The sequence below is a fragment of the Cetorhinus maximus genome, chromosome 31, assembly GCF_964194155.1.
Source record: "Cetorhinus maximus chromosome 31, sCetMax3.hap1.1, whole genome shotgun sequence".
In the NCBI taxonomy this organism is placed as follows: Eukaryota; Metazoa; Chordata; class Chondrichthyes; order Lamniformes; family Cetorhinidae; genus Cetorhinus; species Cetorhinus maximus.
The window spans coordinates 10,096,455-10,109,123 of record NC_135909.1 but is presented as its reverse complement, the minus strand read 5'-3'; the positions used below and the strand labels follow the sequence as shown (position 1 = coordinate 10,109,123).

At 48.0% G+C, this 12,669-nt stretch overlaps 2 non-coding genes across 2 annotated transcripts; both read left to right on the top strand.

Annotated features, from left to right (window-relative positions):
• Nucleotides 1-1,487: 1,487 nt before the first annotated feature.
• On the top strand, nucleotides 1,488-1,559 carry trnaw-cca (transfer RNA tryptophan (anticodon CCA)). The gene has a single exon. It is a non-coding gene; the product is annotated as a tRNA-Trp (tRNA).
• A 9,214-nt stretch (nucleotides 1,560-10,773) lies between these two features.
• trnat-agu (transfer RNA threonine (anticodon AGU)) lies at nucleotides 10,774-10,847 on the top strand. The gene has a single exon. It is a non-coding gene; the product is annotated as a tRNA-Thr (tRNA).
• The last annotated feature ends 1,822 nt before the right edge of the window (nucleotides 10,848-12,669 follow it).

Genomic DNA, 12,669 nt, shown 5'->3' with positions numbered 1-12,669 from the left:
GCCGCCACCTCCGCGACATGATCTGTCAGGTATCATTCCATGAGTATGACTATATCTGACTTCGGTGTTGATTAAGGTCTCAGAAGATTGCAGGCTTGAGTCCTGTCATGATCCTTTTAAACGGAAATCTGGTGGAACTCCCTGAAAACCACGTTCTTACTTGGCAGCTGAAGGTTCTGATTGTTCTTCCAAACATTAAAGGGCTCTTAGGAATTAACACATGAAATGACATAAAAAGCATATTTTAATAAAGAGTGTTGCAATTCCCAGAATGGAATGTGGAATAAGAATTAAAGCCACCCAGTATTAAAGCGGAATGGAATGAATTTTGGAATAAATAAGTTTGTTACATCTCTCGATTTGTTTGCTAAACAATGTTACATCTAACTCTGTTCTGGCGAAGATCAGAAGCAGTGATATCAGTTTGCGCCACTCGCCAGCTGGGCCTGTGGTTGCGCTTCGCCAATCACGTGGGTAATGCAATTCTGCCAGTCCCTGAGGTCAACTGACATTTTCGGAGAAATTCCAAGTCATCGTGATTTCACCAGGGACCTCATGTTTAAGGTGTGAGTGATGTAAATCATGACCTGATCAAATGTGTGTATCTTTCGCTATTTCCGCGGTGAATTTTCATGCTGACGAGAATCATGTGGGACATGGTCTGGAAATATTTCACACGGAAAATATCTTTCACATCTTTCTGAACTAATGAAACTGTTGGCCGGAAACTTCAAACAATTCCGTGCTTCCTGAGCCTCGCGGCGGGCCGGCACTGGGGCCGCGGTTATTTCCCTGACTCTCCCACTTTCTCTCTCCTGCCAGAAATTACTTTCGACATTTCATCCTTTGATATATTTTTTAAAAAGGCGCCACCATGTCATTTTAATTGGGTGGTGGGGTGAGAATGGGGGAACAGAGTGGGTCCCATTTGCTCTTTCTAGCCCTGTCTGTGAGGTTTGTGCTGAGCTGCGGATGGAGTGGTTGTGAAAAGCGTGAATTTTGTAATCCAGGGTCAGCGATGACTGCGCATGCGCCTTGTTGCACATTGCCCCCAATAAAGATGGCGGACGCGCATCCATGCGCGTGCGCGGCATTGGCCTCAAACGTTGCCGTCACTCAGTGACACCCGAGTTCAGGGTTTCTGACACAAGCTCAATGCAGCAGCAGTGTGAGCGTCGGTATTGGTTTGTGGATTCAGCGATTAAATTCAAGGTTGCTGTTTCGAGGTCACTCGGAGTTGGCGGAGTTCTGCATTTGTCCTTCATATATTCTGGGGCACTTTGTATCAAGCAGAAGTTAGAAGCAAAAAGTATAAGTAATGTCTGGGAAATACTTAAACAGCAGACAGCCTAGAAAACAGTTTAAATTAATCACTGACCTGACAGAACGGAGGGAAAATGGGGATTAAGCAAAATTCCAATCCCCTGTGTATAATCAAGGTGTAAAGAAGCGAATCTAGGAGCAGTAAAATACCATATTTAACGGATGGGCTTGTGGCGCAACGGTAGCGCGTCTGACTCCAGATCAGAAGGTTGCGTGTTCAAATCACGTCAGGCTCAAAAAGCTTTACTGCTCAAGTGGCGGGCTTTTATATCTGTAATCATTGTGCGGGGATGTTGGCGAACAGCTTAATTTCAATTGCAATTTCGATGGATTAAAGTCCTCTTCTCCGGCGACTTCCGAATCACCCGCTTAGCTTTTAGTTTGCACAGTTTTATGTCGGAGCAACGTGGTGTGGCCATTCTTTTTGCAATTGCTCTGTTCCCCAGTATGAGAAGTAAAACAAAATCTGTCCATTAACCCCAGCCGCCTCCGTCTATACAGCCGCTGAGTTCAGTTGGTTAGACCGCAGTGTTAACAACATTATATTCATCTTTTATTATGTAAACTATAATCACCCAACTTTACTTTTCCAATACATCAGGAGATTCAAACTCGTCCTGTTAAAGCAGAATGACAGTGAGTTCAGTAAGAAATGTTTACAAACAACAGCAATTTCTTTCTGCTCACTGTGCACAGTTATGAAATCTGCATTAAACAGCAGGAGCGGAAACCGCAGTCCGACACCCCCTCTTCACATTGATGGTGAGTCTGAATTTCTGTTTGGGGATTTTAGAGGGAGCGGATGTTTTTGTGGAAATGAAATCACTTTTCCTGTGCAAAAACAAAAATAAAAATACCTGGAAAAACTCAGCAGGTCTGACAGCATCTGCGGAGAGGAACACAGTTAACGTTTCGAATGCATACGACTCTTCAACAGAACTAAGGAAAAATAGAAGAGAGGTGAAATATAAGCTGGTTTAAGGCGGGGGGGGGGGGGGGGGGGGGGCGGGGGTGTGCAAGTAGAGCTGGATAGAGGGCCAGTGATAGGTGGAGATTGCCAAAGTGAATGGAGCCGGTTAAAGAGCCCGGCCCGGCCTGAGAGTCCCCGAGCCCGGGGTCAGTGGGAACCTGGGGAGAAGACAGATCCCAGGAAAACGAATCAGAGACAGTCATGATCTTTGTCCGGACAACCCCTCCCCCAACAAGTTTTTGGTCAGATCAGGCTAGGGATCAATAAGGTTTTTTTATTAATGTGAATAAAGTGTGTGATTCATGACACTTGCTCAGTGAATAAAGCCACAGGATTCCACGGGGATATTTGTCGTCCATTCAGGATTAATGTGAGGTACATGTGAAATAACAGCCAAATTGAGGTTGAATGCACAATACAAAATAAATGGCGACCAAGACAGAATCCATGGATTTCACAACAACCCACTCAGACATGAGGAAAAACTGTGAGTCAATCAATCTCACTGAAACTCTGCCTCTCTCACGAGGGATTCCAGCCTTCACCTTCGAAGATCTTACACCAACTCGGAGGGATGAAATGATTGCGAAACTTTCCGGTTTTCAATTTGGTCTCCCGAGATTCTGTTTACTGATCTACCGAATCTGCTCTCAAGAAGCATCTCCCCAGCACAGCTTCAGCCGCAGTGAACAGAACTCCACTGCTCCAAAGGGGAACCTTCGCCCCAAAGGCCCGAAGCTTGGAGTCAGCAAACTTCCACTGCCTTCTTGGAAATTCAGGCCTTCTCTTGAGCCCTCTTCACTGATGGCAGACCTTTTTCAATTTAACTGCGGCCTCTTCCTCTCCCTGTCTGGGACTCTCCATTTCATAGCTCACCCTGTCCCATCTCCCTTTGGGATCTCTTCCTGCCTCTTTCCTTTTGGGATATCCCTATGGGATATTTCCCTAACCCTCTCCCTATTGGATCTCTCTGTGCCCCTCTCCCTTTGTGGCCTCTCCCTGCCCCTCTCCCTTTGTGGCCTCTCCCTGCCCCTCTCCCTTTGGGGCTTCTCCCTGCCCCTCTCCCTTTGGGGCCTCTCCCTGCCCCTCTCTCTTTGGGGCCTCTCCCTGCCCCACTTCCTTTGGGATCTCTCCCTGCTCCTCTTCCTATAGGATCTCTCCCTGCCCCTCTCCCTATGGGATCTCTCCCTGCTCCTCTCCTATGGAGTCTCTCCCTGCCCCTCACCCTTTGGGGCCTCTCCCTGCCCCTCTCCCTTTGGGGCTTCTCCCTGCCCCTCTTCCTTTGGGGCCTCTCCCTGCCCCTCTCCCTTTGGGGCCTCTCCCTGCCCCTCTCCCTTTGGGGCCTCTCCCTGCACCTCTCCCTTTGGGACCACTTCCTGCCCCTCTCACTACTGGATCTCTCCCTGCTCCTCTCCTTATGGAGTCTCTCACTGCCTCTCTCCCTTTGGGATCTCTCCCTGCCCCTGTCCCTATGGAGTCTCTCCCTGCCCCTCTCCCTTTGGGATCACTCCCTGCCACTCTCCCTCTGGGATCTCTCCCTGCTCCTCTCCTTATGGAGTCTCTCCCTGCTTCTCTTCCCTTTGGGGCCTCTCCCTGCCCCACTTCCTTTGGGATCTCTCCCTGCTCCTCTTCCTATAGGATCTCTCCCTGCCCCTCACCCTTTGGGGCCTCTCCCTGCCCCTCTCCCTTTGGGGTCTCTCCCTATCCCTCTCTCTTTGGGACCACTACCTGCCCTTTTCCCAACGGGATCTCTCCCTGCTCCTCTCCCTATGGAACCTCTCCCTGTCCCTCTCCCTTTGGGATCTCTCCCTGTCTCTTTTCCTATGGGATCTCTCTGTGTCCCTCTCCCTTTGGGGCCTCTCTCTGTCCCTCTCCCTTTGATACCTCTCCCTGCCCCTCTCCATTTGGGACCTCTCCATGCCCCTCTCTCTCTTTGGTACCTCTCCCTGACCCACGCCTTACGGGATCTCTCCCTGCTCCTCTCCCTTTGGGGTCTCATCCTGCCCCTCTCCCCATGGGAACACTCCCTGCCTCTCTCCCTTTGGGATCTCTCCCTCTCTCTTTTCCTATGCGATCTCTCTGTGTCCCTCTGCCTTTGGGCCTCTCCGTGCCCCACTCCCTTGGGGGCCTCTCCCTGTCCCTCTCCCTTTGATACCTCTCCCTGCCCCTCTCCCTTTGGGGCCTCTCCCTGACCCTCTCTCTTTGGGATCTCTCCCTGCTCCTCTCCCTATGGGATCTCTCCCTGCCGCTCCCCATTTGGGGCCTCTCCCTGTGGGATCGCTCCCTGTCTCTTTTCCTATGGGATCTCTCTGTGTCCTTCTCCCTTTGGGGCCTCTCCTTGTCCCTCTCCCTTTGATACCTCTCCCTGTCTCTCTCCCTTTGGGCCTCTCCCTTTGGGGCCTCTCCCTGCCCTTCTCTCTTTGGGACTACTCCCTGCCCCACACCTTACGGGATCTGTCCCTGCTCCTCTCCCTATGGAATCTCTCCCTGTCCCTCTTCCTTTGGGATCTCTCCCTGCTCCTCTCCCTTTGGGATCTCTCCCTGCTCCTCTCCCTCTGTGATCTCTCCCTGCCTCTCTCCCTTTGGGATCTCTCCCTGTCCCTCTCCCTATGATATCTCTCCCTGTCCCTCTCCCTGTGGGATATTTCTTCCTTTGGGGTAATCTCCCTTTCCCCTCTCACTGTTACTTGCCTGGAACACTTTATCTCCAATGTTTTTGATGCTCCTGGCCACATGACCCGGGTTTTCGCCCCTTTGTTTTCTTTATGCACAGGGGCGCTGGGCCAGTCCTCAGCCTAAAGGACTGAAAAAGCGTCAATTGCCTCAATTGCGAGGCTTGTCGGGATTTGAAGTTCCAGACCTCTGCTCTCAACGTCAAGGTAAGTTGACTTTCACAACAAGAGAAAGAGAGCGAGGGAGGTGGAGAGAGAGGAAAGAAGGAGGAGAGAGATGCTGAGAAGGAGGAGGAGAGGGAGGGAAAGAACATGAAATAGAGGGAGGGAGGGAGAAAAGGGTAGAGGATGGGAGGGAGACAGTAGGAGGTGGGAGAGGGGGGTGAGAGCTGAAGGAACAGAGGAAACTGGAGGGATTGCGTGAGCGGGGAGGAACTTGAATTTCTTCAGCACATTTTGCAACCTCAAGAAGACACAAAACCTCACGGCCAATGGCAGGAGGGGGTGGGGTGGGAAGGGGCCGTGGCTTTTTAAGTGAGGTTTTTGTTTGAATGCACGCAGAAAGATCCCACAGACTGCAACCTGATCAATGACTGAATAACCTGTTTCAGAGATTCTGTTTGAGGGACTAATATTGACCCCAGGACTCTGGGTAAAACTCCTCTTCTCTTGTTGTCAATAGTTTGGCTGGATTGTTCACATCCCTCTGAGAGGGGAAGATAGGGTCTTGGTTTCTAATGTGCTTTATTGCTGGATATTGTCATATATCCTTACTCCCCATCTGTGGGATATTAGAGGATATTGTGTTACATATTTTACCTCTTCTAGAAGCTCAGGGAGTTGGGAACACTGAAAAACTCCAGGTTCTATCTTTACTAAATCACCTGACTGTGATGATAAAACATAATATCTTCCAGCCAGTGGAAATGTGATATAGGCACCAATAATACTCACACACCACAGAATATGTCTGATTTCTTCATGTGTGAATCTGACTGATAAAGTTGTCATCATTAAATCCTGTTGGCCTCTGGCGGCTTATCATATCCAATCCTTAATCCAAAGGTAACACTGGGAATCGAAATTCCTGCTACACTCTCTCTCCCTGCCATGATAAAGAAAAGTCCATCTTTTTCAATGACGAATGTCTAGCTCTCAAACCCAGGAACACTCCTCCAATGAGCAATCTAGTTCTGTCTCTCCTTACAGAGTACACTGTCTGCCGGCTTTATTCTCTGCTGTGAGCTACGGCTCAGTCAAAAGGTCTCTTGCTTTTACATAGCAGGAGGATGTGTGTTCAAAACCTGAGCAGTAAGTCAGTCTGACTCTCCAGTGCAGTACTGTGGGAATTCTTTACTATTAGGGGTGCCAGCTTTTAGATGATATGACAAACTAAGGTGCCATCTGCCTCCTCAGGTAACAGATACCATGCACAATTTTGGAGAGGGGCGGGGGAGTTATTCCAGGGAGCCAGAGCCAACATTTGTCCCTCAATTAACATCACTTCAAAACAAATTACTTCGTATTTATCACATTGCTGCTCCTGGAAGTTGGCTGTGGGCAAATCCTTTAACAAAATTATTCAAAAACATGGCGATTGAAATCCCGTGAGAAAAAGTCAAGCTATAACTGAGAACTCGGTTGAGAGAGATTCATTAGGCAGCAGAAAATCGGGTGAAGAATTTGTGTAAAACGACACCAGAGACAAGTCAGCATGAAAGCTGGATCAACCCTTCTAAAGGTCAATGAGTAAAAGCTGAGAGCTCCGAGCACCATTAGCTCATCACCCAGAGACACTCACAGGAGAATTTACTCTCCTGTCTTAGGCAGTGCCTCCTGACTGAGGATGACTCTCTTCCACTCTGGGGTGTGGGTTCTGAGGTGAGTAAAGAGCCCAATGTTGGCTCCGCACACTCTGCCACAGGTTGGGGCAGGTAGTGTTTGAGGAGGCGGGTGGGTGGGATGCTCGGATTTTGCTCCGCTCCTTCCGCTGTTTGCGCTGGGCCTCCACCTGGGCCTGTCGGAGACGTTCCAAATGGTTGGCACCTTCGCGGATGCTTCTTCTCCAGTTTGGGCGTCTCGAGCAAGAGATTCCCACAAATCGGTGGGGATGTTGTATTTTATCAGGGAGGGTTTGAGGACGTCACTGAAACGTTTCCTCTGCCCTCCTGGTAACCGCTTGCCGTGACGAAGCTCGGAGTAGAGAGCTTGTTTTGGGAGTTTTGTGTCAGGAATGCGGATGATGTGGTCCGGCCAACGTGGCTGATTAACCATAACCAGTGCCTCGATACTGGGGATGTTGGCCTGAGAGGAGACACTGATATTGGAGCAACTCTCCTGCCATTGAATTAGCAGGATTTTGTGGAGGCGCCGCTGGTGATATTTCTCCAGGGATTTAAGGTGTCTGCTGTACGTTGTCCATGTCTCTGATGCATACAGGGGGCAGGTAGCACTGCAGCGCTGTAGACCAGGAGCTGGGGGCCGGGTTTGAGGTCCTTGTCATCAAACATTCCTTTAAACAGTCGGCCGAAGGCTGCACTGGCAAACTGGAGGCGATGTTTCGTTTCATTATAGATATCTTCCCTCACTGAGACGAGGCTCCCAAGGTGTGAGAAATGATCCACATTGTCCAATGGTTCGCCATGGATCTCGACAGTCGGGAGGCAACGTTTGCATCGGGAGCAGGCTAGTAGAGGACCTTTAACTTTTGGGACCATAGCCCATGTCTTATTATTTCATACGCCTCCTTGAACGTGTTAGTGATAGTTTGGATATCAGCCTGTGAGTATGCGCATACACAAGCATCATCAGCGGACTGCAGCTCGCTGACAGAGGCTGGGGTGATCTCGGTTCCGAAATGGAGGTGACGCAGGTTGAGTAGTTTCCCACTCGTCCTATAGGGTAGCCCCACTCCGGTCCGCAGCTTCATGGAGGTGGGTGAAAGACATTGGGGTCTTTAATAAGCGGGTATTTTCTGCATTTTATGGGAATCGCAAAACAGCCTTGATTCTCGCACTGGAAGGAGAATTTTTAAACAATTTAACCTCCAGACAGTCTTCAGGCTGCCATGTTGACATTCCTAGGCTGATAGAATGGCATCTGGTACATCCGTTTATCTATGTGAGCGCTTAGAAAGGGACAGGATATGACCCTCAGCAAGATGTAAACTAAAAAGCTGACCTTGAGCAGGGTGATGCACGGGGTGGGGTGAGGTGGGGATGGGGTGGGGTGTTATCCATCCTAACGTTTTGATTACCTGTCCTGTATCCATTGGTCAAAATAGTTAGATAGACGACGGACAAGTGGTAAGCTACTAGCCCCCCATAAACGGTGCTGGTGAGGTGCTGATTGGGTTGCTGCCTTCTTCAGATGGAAGATGGACCAGAGGAGGAGGAGGAAGATGGAGATATTGAGGGAAGAGTTCCCTAACGCTTTGACTAGAAGGCAGAATGCTGCTATCACAGGCTATTATAGAGCTTTTTCTGTCCAATTACTTAACATATCATACCTAAACAGTTCCTTCTTAATAAACTATCTTAAGATTACTTCTGACTAGTTGACTGTCTATTCTGGTATCTGTGGCCCCCAAACCCCCAAAATCTTACATGGGTTGGGGGTGTTGCAGCGAGGAAAGTTGAAAAGAGCATTGGTGCGATGACACAGACTTGCTTGACCCCAGTTTTCCCTAGTGTGGGTCTGCAGCAGATCCCTTGGTAAGGATCACGGCCTCCATGTCATCCTGCAGCAGGTGGAGGATGGTGACTAATTTCTGTGGGCAGCCAAATTTGAGGAGGATGCTCCACAGCCCCTCCCGGTTGATAGAGTTGAAAGCCTTTGTGGGGTCAAAAAAGGCCATGAATAGAGGTTGCTGCTGTTCTTTGCATTTCCTTGGTCTTGTCTTCCTGTGAAGATCATTTCCACAGTGCCGCATGATGGACAAGATCCGCATTGTGACTCTGGTAGGAGTTATTCAGGCATGGAGAGAGGGCAATTGAGGAGGACTCTTGCAGCGACCGTCCCTGTGGCAGACGGCAGAGATACCCCTCTATAGTTACCACAGTCAGTCTGGTCTCCTTTTTTGGAGGCGGTCACAATTGCGGCATCTCAGAGATCCCCTGACATGCTCTCCTCCCTCCAGATGAGGGAGATGTGGTAATGTATTTGTTTTAAGAGTATTTCTCCACCGTATTTCACTGTTTTGGTGGGGTTCCATCTGCGCCACTGGCCTTGATGGTTCTTAGCTGTCGGATGGCCTTTCCAACCTCATGTCGGGCTGGGATTGTGCTGAGCTGGTGGTGGGTAGCATGCTGTGGAATGTGGTCGTGGGCACTCATGTCGAGGACTGAGTCTCAGTTGAGGGGAGCCTGGACATGTTCCTTCCAGCGAGTGCTACTTCCACTGGGCTTAATAAGCACCACTACATTCTGAGTTCTCAGTGGGGTAGGTACTTTTGTGCTTGAGCTGTAAATGGTCTTGACTGCACTGAAGAATCCTCACATGCCTGACTGCTGGTGAGTTGTTGTATTTCCTGAGCTCTTTCCACCCAACATCTGTTCTTCAGTTCATGGCGTTTTTTATGAAAGCTCAGCCTTCATTGGTCTGTAGACCTGCTTTTTAGAAGGGCCGAATGGCCTACACCTGCTCTTATTTTCTATGTTTCTATGGAAAGAGCATCACCTCATATCGCAGCATATCCGACATCCAAGCATAAAACTGTGTGTGTGAGTCACATCCCGAACACGGCTACTTTGATACCAGGTGTGTGTCTGAATACAGTAAATGGAACCACCTCACGATAAACCGCTCAATGTTTGGCGGGGGAGTTTCAGGGAGTGATGTGTGTGATTCCCTCATTTATGAATTTGTTATAGGTCCGGAAAAGGCAGAGATTCGAAAAGTTTACAGAGAAATCAGCTAACTACGTCTTTTTGTCTGGCGCTCACTCCCAAATTATGGCAAACTCACGGAATCATAAAGAGCCCAGAGATGGATAATCAATGATAATCACAGCCAGAGAGACCTGCAATAACCCTCAGTGCAGGAAAGGCAACACATTGTCCTTTGGTCCAAAAGCAAAATACTGTGGATGCTGGAAATCTGAAACAAAGACAGAAAACGCTGGAAATATTCAGCAGATCTGACAGCATCTGTGGAGAGAGAAACAGATTCACGTTTCAGGTCGTTCTGGTGAAGGGTCGCTGTCTGAAATGTAAACTATTCCTCGTTTCACAGATACTGCCAGATCTGCGAATTATTTCCAGTATTTCCATGTGCTCAACTGAGCATCATTAGTCTTACTGGTTTAGCTGATAAAGCACTTGCCTTGTGGAGAGGAGCTCCTGGGTTCATCATCCCAGCAGCGCCTTATTTCGTTGAAACTGATCTGTGCGATTACGCACTTCCGTCATAACAGGGCGAAATCTGTCTTTGTTCTAGAATTGTAGTTTAAAATAGTCTCTCCCTGTATCGTTGAACAGCTGCAAAGATTTTAACACAAGAACAGAGTTTTGTTTCTGCGACTGAGGAAGACATTTGGGGGAAGAGGCCACTCACACTGAGAGACTCTTGATACTGGAAGAGATGGGTACAATTCTATTTCACAATTGAACACTGACATCGAGATTTTGGAAGACCAAGTGAAAAAATCACTGGGTCAGTGACAGAATTCAAACATCATCCCGGGGAATAAGAGGAAGAGAGATTAAAGCAGGTGACTGTATAAATACTGGAAAAAACAATGACTAAATCCTGTTTTCCAGGAACTCCTGAAGTTTGGATCCGTGATTAAAGTATTTATGACTGAATCTTGGCTCTGTGGCTTAGTTGGTTAAAGCGCCTGTCTAGTAAACAGGAGATCCTGGGTTCAAATCCCAGCGGAGCCTTATTTAATTCCCAAGCTTTTGAGCTGACCTGTGCAAAATATGGCTTGGTTCGGGTGAGGACTTCCGAATTGCTGGTTCAAATTGTCCATCTTTGTGCAATAGATTATCTTCTACTCTTTCAATGCAAAGAGAGTTTTGTTTCTTTGACTAAAGAAGAGATTTGTGGAAATTGGCCACTCACACTGAGAAACTCCCTCGATCGTTTCTATTGGAAGAGATGAGCGCTTTTCTATTTAATAGTAGAGGCTCAGGACACTGACATCGAGATTTTGGAAGAACAAGAGAACAGAACAAGAAAAAAAATCACTGGGTCAGCGAGAGGATTGAAACTTCATAAGAGGAAGAGATAAAAACAGGTGACTGCATGAACGCTGCAACAATCAGTTGCTAAATCCTGTTTTCCGAGAACTCACTGAAGATGTGTGTTTAAATTGTTTCCCACTCCGTTTAAAATGCTGAATATTCTGGGCTAACATCGGGGCGGACATTTGGTTTAACTTTATTTGTGAATAAAAGTGTCAATTGTTTACATGTTGTTAACGTGACAGCACGTAAACATTTCAAGGAATTCTCCTCACAACCTGCTTCACCGAAAGAGATTATCATTTATCTTAAATAGCCTTTCACAAAGAGGGATATTAGGTATCACTCCACGAAAATCCCAAGGGGTTTGTGACTGATTCAGTACAAATAATCAGGAATTTCAAAGTGCCTCAATCAGCCACAATTTCTTCAAAAGAAACCGCTGGCGACATTCATCTCACTGAAGCAGAGTGTGACCGTGTTGTATCTGTCAGTGTGGAGGGGACGAGTCTGGGTTGGGTCGTCATGTTCAGTGTTTGTGAGAGTGGGGTCTGGGTGAGCAGCTGGTGAGTGCGACAGGGTCAGTGCTGGATGCAGGAAGCTCCCGTCAGTGTGTGTGGGTCTGATGGGGCTGAGTGATTGACAACTGGCGGTTGTTGGTGTTTCCATCAATGAAGGAAATTCCCTCCAACAGTTTATTTTCTTCATTTGACTATAAACAACTTGAACAAAAGTGAAACAGTGTAGGAACATTTTTGCTCTGTATAAAAGGGGGGTGATTTCAGCTGCCATTGTCCAGTGGTTAAAGCTTTCGTCTAAAAATCCATGGGATTTTTCCACTTTGACTTGAGTCCTGCTCCCTGAGGGTCTGTACAGTATTTTTAATTCTGTTTTATCTTGAATCCTCTATTTCCACAGAATGCCTACACTGAAATTGCTTATACTTCCCGCCGTTGTTATCTATGAAGCAGGTACTGTCTGCATGGTCTAATGGAGATATGCCTAGAGGGCTGTGCCAGAGGGTTTCTTTCAGGTTTTATGCCTTTTGGTCCATGAGCAGCAACCGGATGTCTGCAGAGGAACTCGGAATGCCGAGTACCTCTTCTCAGGATGGACTTAATCAAGGGACAGAATGTTGGCTGAAGGGAGGATAATGGTCTGGGGATTTGGGCTGCCATTCCAGAACATTTGGGGAATAGCACAAGGCGGTGTTGCAATGTGACAATGGCGATATGCAACCTTAGAATATTATCCTTTCTTTATTCATTCTTGGGATGTGGGTGTCGCTAGCTAAGCCAGCATTTATTGTCTATCCTTAATTGCCCTTGAGAAGGTGGTGATGATCTGCCTTCTTGAACCACTGCAGTCCCTCTGGTATAGGTACACCCAAAGTGCTGTTCGGGAGTGAGTTGCAGGATTTTGACCTGGCGACATTGAAGGAACAGCGTTATATTTCCAAGTCAGGATGGTGAGAGGCCTGGAGGGGAACTTCCAGTTGATGGCGTCCCATGCACCTACT